Genomic DNA, 8,597 nt, shown 5'->3' with positions numbered 1-8,597 from the left:
GGAGCCGATTGTTGCTATTTTTCTCTCTTCCATTGGGAGGAGGAAATGCTACACGTTCTTTGTCAGATAATCAATTATCCTCCTTAAAAGATCCCTGAAGTCATCATCTGAAAATTATGGCTCCTGAAAAATAATAAAATGCCCACTGTAACTTAATTGTTGCATGTCAGAGTGAGTTTCTCTCCCGCAGTCATAGAGCCTGTAAATTGCCTGTGGTAATGACCTGTGGCTCCAAATGCAGTCACTGGTCTCTGCAAAGACAGACGCTGTCTGTCACTTCTGCGGTTTCACTGTTGACACTGTCTCTTTTAGCTTCTAGGAAGTCCTGTAACGATCCTGCAGTTAGCAATGCATCTTACCCTCTCTTCCAACTCCAATTGCTCTAATTTATGTCCCTTGACAATACTCACACTAAGCACGCCATGTGTACCACTGTGTGGGGAAGGAAGTTCTCAGGTTCAAAATCTCAGGCAGATAAACAACACAACTTCAAGTTCACGACATCCTAAGCAATCAACATCAACTATCCCACCAAGAAAGCAAGACCTTTTTATTGTTGGCAAGTAGCAGGTAATTGATGAGCTTGTCAGCATGATCTATGGCCCCTGATCTGTATCAATATGAAATAAGAAACCATTTAAGAGGCGTTAGGAAAACATGGCAGGCCCCCCTCCTCCTCCTCCTACCATTTGACATTGACTTATTCACGTATGAAATTGACTCTTTGTGATGGTGAAGTGTTAAAGACCCTGTGTAGTCAAATTACTATCATGGAACCAGTGAGTGAAAACAGGTTACTAAATGTCCCTGGTTCCTCCTCATTCAAACACGTAGAAGAAAACAAACAGAAGGCTTAGATGCAAATGTGCATTGATGCCCAGTTGTTCGTAAGAAACGATATACACCAAGAAAGGGAAAGCTGGGTGGTGCCCAAGATAATTCAGGTTTAAAAGGCTTTTATCAGAAGATCAAAGACATCCAGGCACAGCTTGAAGATGCAGCCATAGCCGATCCATCATGTCTTCTTGTGAATGAGCCTCAAGTTCCATGCCAACACAGAGACACACTAAGTGTCCCTGTGACATTCAGTGGAAATGCTGAAGCATCATTGAAATTCCTTGAGGCAAGGTTCACTTGTTCAGGTCCCAAAATCTTTTCTGAGAGCTGGACAGAAAAGGTCCAGCTCCTTCACTGGGCTTCAGTTCCCTTATTTAAAACTACACATTCCTTTGAACATTCCTTGTTTGTTGCCCAATGCGAGATAATGGAGAGGTGGTAGAAAAGTTGAACCTGTTTCTTCTGATGTTTCCAGAAGAAAAATCTTGATCTCAGGGCATCCTAAGAAGTGTCCTGGGGAGAATGTCCTTGATGTTACGAATGTATTGGGTAGGAATCACAGCCTCTGATGGAAAGTCAAACTTTCAGACTCACCAAAAGTTCCAAAAAGAGGGCTCTGAAGCACATGTGGGATCTTCATATGTCTTTTTGCAAGTACATTATTCATTCATTCCCAAGGCATTTGGCCATTCCACTGTAATTCACAGTTAGTTGGTTAATTGCTGCTGTAGACCCCCACATTCAGACATCCTTCTTCCTTGCAAGCAGAGCCCTGATTTTGCTCAGATATTGGGAAGCAATGTGCTGTCTGACACCAGGGAGTGGATTACCATTGATCTGAGCCCATGGTGGCAATCTCATTTACTTTTAGTGATTGGCTTGTTGGGGGACCTGTGAGTCAAGGCTAGTCAATGAGATGTAATTTGGGAGTCTTTTAGTAGGGCCTTCTGGGCTCTCTAATTTAAGGGGATCTTCTGGGTTCTCTAATTTAAGGGAATCTCTTTTCTATCTTCTTTATTCTGGTCATGACTCTGAGTGGATGTCATGGCAGGTGAGATGGCCATCGTCTTGTCTCTATGAGGGCACAAGGCAGAGGAGAAAGCTGCCGCACAGAGGACAGGAGAGCAGAGCTACGGGGCATCAGCAGCAAGTGGCTAAGGTGACCAGCAGGGGACTTGTTGATGTGTGGCTCTTAGACTTTTTCTTATTGCTGTAAGCATTTTACTCTGAGAAGGACCAGCTCTTCCCACACTCTACTACTTCATCTTTAAGCCGAGAGGTGCCTGGGAGTCCCTTGGCCTCCACATGAGGCCACCCCTTCCCTGGCCCACACCTCAATTGACAGGGAGTGATAGGAAGCCCCACAATGCTGCATGAGCCTGGAAAGACCCCCACCTTTCTGCCCCTAAATACACACCTTCTCCAGCACATTTCATCCTGAGAGCATGGAGTTATTCGTGGGATGCCTTCTATCCCTGTTGAAGTCCTTCTCCTCCTGGATCCCGGGGCTCCTGGGTCATCCTTTATCTCCTGGACTCTCAGCCCCACATGACCCAGTGGGAAATGAGGCCAAAGTTCTGTTTCTCTGGCCCTTCCTGCCCTGTTTCTGTGTCAGCTTCCTTTGCAGCATTGTCACCGTCTGACTCAGTCTTTCCCACGGATACTGGAGGAGATCATCTTAGCCCAGACCTCCTCACCCAGAGCCCAAGGTCAACCACAAGAGTCAGTGCCTTTGGGGTAGATGCAGTCCCAAGGGTCCAGGGTGGGGAAACAGGAAGCGAGGTGGGGAGGTTGGGAAGTGATGACTGAGCTGGTGACAGCCTCCCAGAGACCCAGCTGATCACCAGGTCACATAGACCATCTCCAGACCAGCTGTGCGGAAACACCCCATATGAGGATGGTTGGGAGGGGCTATTTATAGCTAATCTCTCTTTTCTCCTCTCCCTCAAGGGTCCAGGTTTACTCTTCAGGGAGTCATCTCTTTCTTAACACCAGGGTGCATCACCCATTCCCTTGGCAGATGCTGCGGAAGCCAGATCCCACGCTCATCTTTGTGGCACCTTAGCTGAATCCAGAATTGGTGGAGGATCCAGAATCTTGGGGAGTTGGTCTCAGGACATGTGTGGTGTAAGGCCTGAAATTGAGGTGCAATGTTAAGTATGGCCTTGATGTCTTTGAGCTTCACAGGGTTGCAGAGGCCTAACTACTAATTTTCTTCCCTCACCGATATGCCCCCAGCTCAGTGGGAAAGGCTCCCTGTCAACTGGAGCAGCCGCATTCTACCTGGTCCTCAGCTTAACTGCCTTCGCCTCCCTGCCCACAGGAACCAGGGACACCTCACCCTCTGTTACTTCAAGGTTTGCTTCCCCCAGCCCCTCCTGTTCTCTCTGTTCCTAGGTGCACCTCCTGTGCCTCTGCAGAGTGCCTGTTGTCCTCCCCTGTGGGCTGTGAGTGTTTGTGACTGACCTGCTGCCCATCTCATCTGTCCAGCACTGGGTGTCATGTGCTCGGCCATCTCATACTATTTAGGGTGAGGATGCCTCCCTCACCCATGGGGTGAGCAGGAGGCAGTTGGAACACAGTGGCATCCTGTGGACCTGCACTGAGTCAGTTCCCGCAGTAGAAGTTGGGGAAACCTGAGGTGACACGCTGCATGAGTCTTATACACAGCCCAGATGGTTTGCATCTTATTTGCTTGCCAGTTTCTCTCTAGTGGAAAACATTTCTTTTTTTTTGAGACGGAGTCTGGCTCTGTCACCCAGGCTGGAGTGCAGTGGCCGGATCTCAGCTCACTGCAAGCTCCGCCTCCGGGGTTTATGCCATTCTCCTGCCTCAGCCTCCCGAGTAGCTGGGACTACAGGCGCCCACCACCTCGCCCAGCTAGTTTTTTGTATTTTTTAGTAGAGACGGGGTTTCACCGTGTTAGCCAGGATGGTCTCCATCTCCTGACCTCGTGATCCGCCCGTCTCGGCCTCCCAAAGTGCTGGGATTACAGGCTTGAGCCACCGCGCCCGGCCGAGGCTGCGTTTTTCTACTGCCACAACTCAAGTACCTGTAAGATTTCTGGCACATAGTAAGCCTTCTGTAAGTATCTATGGAATGAATAAATAAATAAACCAATGCATTCACTAAATAACCCTGGCTGGAAAAGAATGAAGATGTGATTATTGAGGCTAGGTGTATTAGGGCTCTCTAGAGAAACAGAACAGATAGGCTGGGTGTGGTTGTGCACACCTGTAAACCCAGCACTTAGGGAGGCTAAGGTGGGTGGATCACTTGAGGTTAGGAGTTTGAGACCAGCCTGGCTAACATGGTGAAACCCTGTCTCTACTAAAAATACAAAAATTAGCCAGGTGTGGTGGCACATGCTTGTAATCCCAGCAACCCAGGAGGCTGAGGCAGGAGAATGGCTTGAACACAGGAGGCAGAGGTTGCAGTGAGCTGTGATTGTGCCATTGTACTCCAGTCTGGGTGACATAGTGAGACTCCCTCTCAAAAAAAAGAAAAAGAAAAAAAAAAAAAAAAAGAGCCAGGTGCGGTGGTTCATGCCTGTAATCCTAGCACTTTGGGAGGTCGAGGTGTGGATCATGAGGTCAAGAGATTGAGACCATCTTGGCCAACATGGTGAAACCCTGTCTGTACTAAAAATACAAAATTTAGCTGGACTTGGTGGCACAAGCCTGTAGTCCCAGATACTCAGGAGGCTGAGGCAGAAGAATTGCTTGAACTTGGGAGGTGGAGGTTGCAATGAGCCTCGATCACGCCACTGCACTCCAGTCTGGCAACAGAGTGAGACTCCATTCCAAAAAAAAAAAAAAAAAAAAAAAAGAAAGAAAAAGAAACAGAACAGATGTCTATAACTATATCTATATTTATTATGAGAATGAGCCTATATAAAGTCTTGTGACTTCCCAGCTACAATATGGAAAAACCAGGAAGGCTGGTGGTAGAATTCAGTCCAAGTCCCAAGGTCTGAGAACCAAGAGAACCAGAAGCACTCATGTCTGAGGTCAGGATAAGGTGGATGTCCCAGCTCAAACAGAGTGTGAATTGGCCTTTCCTCTACTACTTTGTTCTATTGTTTTATCCAGGCCCTGGATGAATGGAAGGATGAATGGAGGGGTATCAATCCACACTGGCGAGGGTGGAGATTCCCTACTCAGTCTACCGATTCAAATGCTCATCTCTTCCAAAAACATCCTCACAGAACTACCTAGCATAGTGTTTTACCAGCTATCTGGGCATCCTGTAGTCTATTCATGTTGACATATAAAATTAACCACTACACTAGGTTATGCAGGAAAAGTTGTCAATATTTCATTCATTTTTTATGATCTTGAAGAAGACAATGTAGAGGGAGAACCTTCAGGTCTTCAATGAACCACAGCTTCTCCCCACTCTCTGTTTCTCCCCAAAGTGGTGATGGAGTGGACAAGTGGATGGTGACAATCTTTCTCCTTCCTCCTCTCCCTGTCCCTGCACTAACCCCAGCCTCGTCCCTCTGTCATGGGAACCAACTTTCATGGCTGCAGCCTTGGGTCCAACACTTTAGCCCGTTGCATTTCTTCCAACACTTCAGGTCAATGTTTTAGGGTAGGAATGAGTATGCAGTGCACCTGCCTGCTTTTCTGTGAGCTTTGGAGTAGCCTGAAAGAAGTGGGAGCCTCTCTGCTGAGCACACTTCCTATGCGGGGCAGCAAATCCTTCCTTAAAAGGGGATCGGTGCAGAACATCTCCACGTCTGCCACTGACTGGAGATGGTCCCCAGGAAGCTGAGGTCACGCAGAGGCTTGACCACCAACCAGCTGTGCGTGAACACATCAGAACCCTTTGCAATCTGTCTCTGGTCTATCAAATGGAGAGAACACTGAATTTCATTGATTCTAAGACGTACCTTTTTCCCATGTTAATATCTCTCTAGTCTGGTTATGTCACATAATTGATGGGATCTGATCACGTGTCAGGATTTAATTGTCAATGTTTTTTCTTTCTCAGTGGTACATAGTACAATGATGCATCATGCAGTCAATCTGGTCTTAGATGTGTGACCTGCAGGATCACTTCCATTGGCCAACCATTATGAAGGTCAGATGAGGCAACAGGGTGTGACAGGCCTTTACAAATTATAAAATGCCCCACAGTCACTCATCCAGGCTCTACCTGGGGCAAATTCCTTAAGAGCATTTTTCCTCCCCAGGTCTCATGTGCCTCATCCTTTCCCAAGGACGATGGACTGGACATGATGTTGATATTTGCTCTACTAGGTGATGAGTGGAGGTGATGTCTCCAGAAACCCAGGACCCAGGAGCACCACCAGGCCCCTGTGAACAGAGTTCAGATGCAACGGAGACAAAGCCCCTGGGTGAGATGGTCCAGGGCTCCTTCCAGATCTGATATTCAGTAGTGTAACCCCCAGTCACAGTAATGCCCAGCCCCAAGCTCACTGCTCTGGGAGGTCTGTGGCAATGGACACATCCTCACAGCTGCCGGCCTCTGTGTGGCTCATCAGGGCATGGGGGAAAGACCCTGAAGAGGTTCTGCTCAGCCGGAGGCATGATTGTCTTAAGGCAGGAGGCTGCTGCAGAAAGAATGGAAATCTCGGAGATGCCAGGTTCAAGAAATGTTGGCAGCGAGAAGTGTATATGCTGGCCGTGTTTGCACAGGGCAAATGGCAGTAAGTGCTGTGGTCCTGATCTAGTCTTACAGGGAATCTCAAGGATGGGCCACAGGAGAATGGGAAGCCTGGCTGGGCGCCCGGGACCAGCGGTGTCCACAAGACTCACTGTTCTGAGCTCTGGGCATCGAGCACAGTGCTGGAGCCACCACGGAGACCAAACCTGTGCAGATGACCTGACTGGAGGCATTTGCACCCATCAGTCTTAACTGCTAGCTTGCCACTCACAGAACCTGTAGCTTTCACATTTCCTAAGTAAAAAATCACTTTTGCTATAAAAGAAATAAATATTCGTTGTAAAAGCAAATAATCCTGAGGACTACCTTGCCACATGTCAGCTGGAGTTTAGATGCTGAAAGGTGGCAGCGTGGACCTGCCTGTCACATGCGGAGATCCGTCAAGCATTTCTGCCCATACCTGCTCTATGAAGAGCTGAGCCATGAGCCCAGCATTCAAGGCTCCCTGTGTTCCCGGCCCAAGTGACACACAGGGGGACATAAATCATTTCCTGCTGCCGTGATCCACTTTCCCTCCCTAATGCTGCCTGACTTATTTTTGGGAATTCCCCTCCCATGTGAGACAGTTGCAGGAGCGGGGGATTGCTGGTGACATTTCCCTAGGGAAGCTGAGGGCGCAACCCTGCCTCCCGATGTGGGTTTCCTGAGGGATGAGCCCTGGTCTAAGTGACCCCTCACATGCACTTTCCTGGGACTTTGAGTTTTGAGCAAGTGAGGGAAAGTAGCAGGGGGGATCCCTTGTCCCAGGGGTAGCATCCTGACGCTCCAGTTCGGGGTAGGGGCTGTCTCTTGGTGGATTCTGTGGTTCCTCCCACTCTTCCCCACCCTCATCTACTCGGGGAGGCTGGAGACTCTCCTGATGGAGCCTTTTCTCCTCATGCTTTTCAGGCACATCCTTGTTACTCATGGCCGAGACCCTCGATTGCACTGCAGTTAGCCCAGCCCTCCAGGTGAGGACATCTTTGGATTCCCCATGCTCCTGCTGCCAGAAGATATGAGACCCCTCCCATGCCAACTCTTACGGGATCCCTCCTCTGAATCTCTGGAATCTTCCCTCTGGGAGAAAACGAGGGGTCTCAGTGAGGTGACCTTTGGTCTTGCCTGGAAACAGCCATTCAGGGCAGCTGCAGGGGAGGATGGGAACCTGGGACCAAGACACGGGCCATCTAAAGGAAGTCAGTGGTGGGAGGTAGGTCCAGGCTCAGTAGGGCAGAACTAGACCTTGGAAGCCATCAAGAAATGTGGCTGTCACTCTGCCCCTCTCCTCAGAGCCTCAACGTGCTCCCTGGCCAGTTACTTCATTCTTTTCTTCTTTTTGCCTCCCTGATGACATGGCTGAAAAATCGCAGCCCCCATGATCCCCAGATGTGCATTTCTTTAGTTCAGTGCCTTAAAGAGATTCTGACTGGCCCCCAGGTGGGGGGACTCTGCCCCTTCCAGTCTGCTGTGGACAGGAGTCAGGTCACAGACGGCAGCTGCAGGCCATGCCTGGGACTGTGAGGAGGCTGTTGTCTGAGAAGGATGTAAGGGCCGGGCATGTGTTCCCAAAGCCATCCCTCAAGAGACCTGGGATTGTGCCTCTTGCTGGGGAGGATGGTGGGCCAGCGACGTTCAGAACTTCCACCCGAAATGGCTGAACCAATTAACTCACCCCCATATGGGGGAAATCTACAAACCACTTTTTAATGAATGGCCTCTTCAGAAACTGCTCTAGGGGAAAAGATGACTCTGGTTCTTGCAGCCAAAGTCTGTTTCCCTTTGTACAAAGACCGATTTGTAACACTCACCATAAGCCATTCATTTTACTTTCGTGGAATGAACTCCAGAAGAATTTCTCTTTCGCAAGCCTTGAAATAATAGGTGATTTTGAGCAAGAGCTTTCATAAGCAGTGTGTCAGGCTAACCCACAGTAATGTGAGAAATTTAAAAAATAATTTGATTCTCTCTCTTACCTCTGCCTCCCCAGCGAATGGCATGACTGTGAAAAGTGTGACGGGGATGATGACTTCAGAGGCAAGGTTTCCTCTTCCCAGAGAGAAGACACACAGTCTGACTTCTCCCAATCAGAC

The sequence above is a fragment of the Piliocolobus tephrosceles genome, chromosome 5 (genome assembly GCF_002776525.5).
Source record: "Piliocolobus tephrosceles isolate RC106 chromosome 5, ASM277652v3, whole genome shotgun sequence".
Classification (NCBI taxonomy): Eukaryota; Metazoa; Chordata; class Mammalia; order Primates; family Cercopithecidae; genus Piliocolobus; species Piliocolobus tephrosceles.
The sequence above is the reverse complement of the archived record's forward strand: the minus strand, read 5'-3'. Positions refer to the sequence as shown.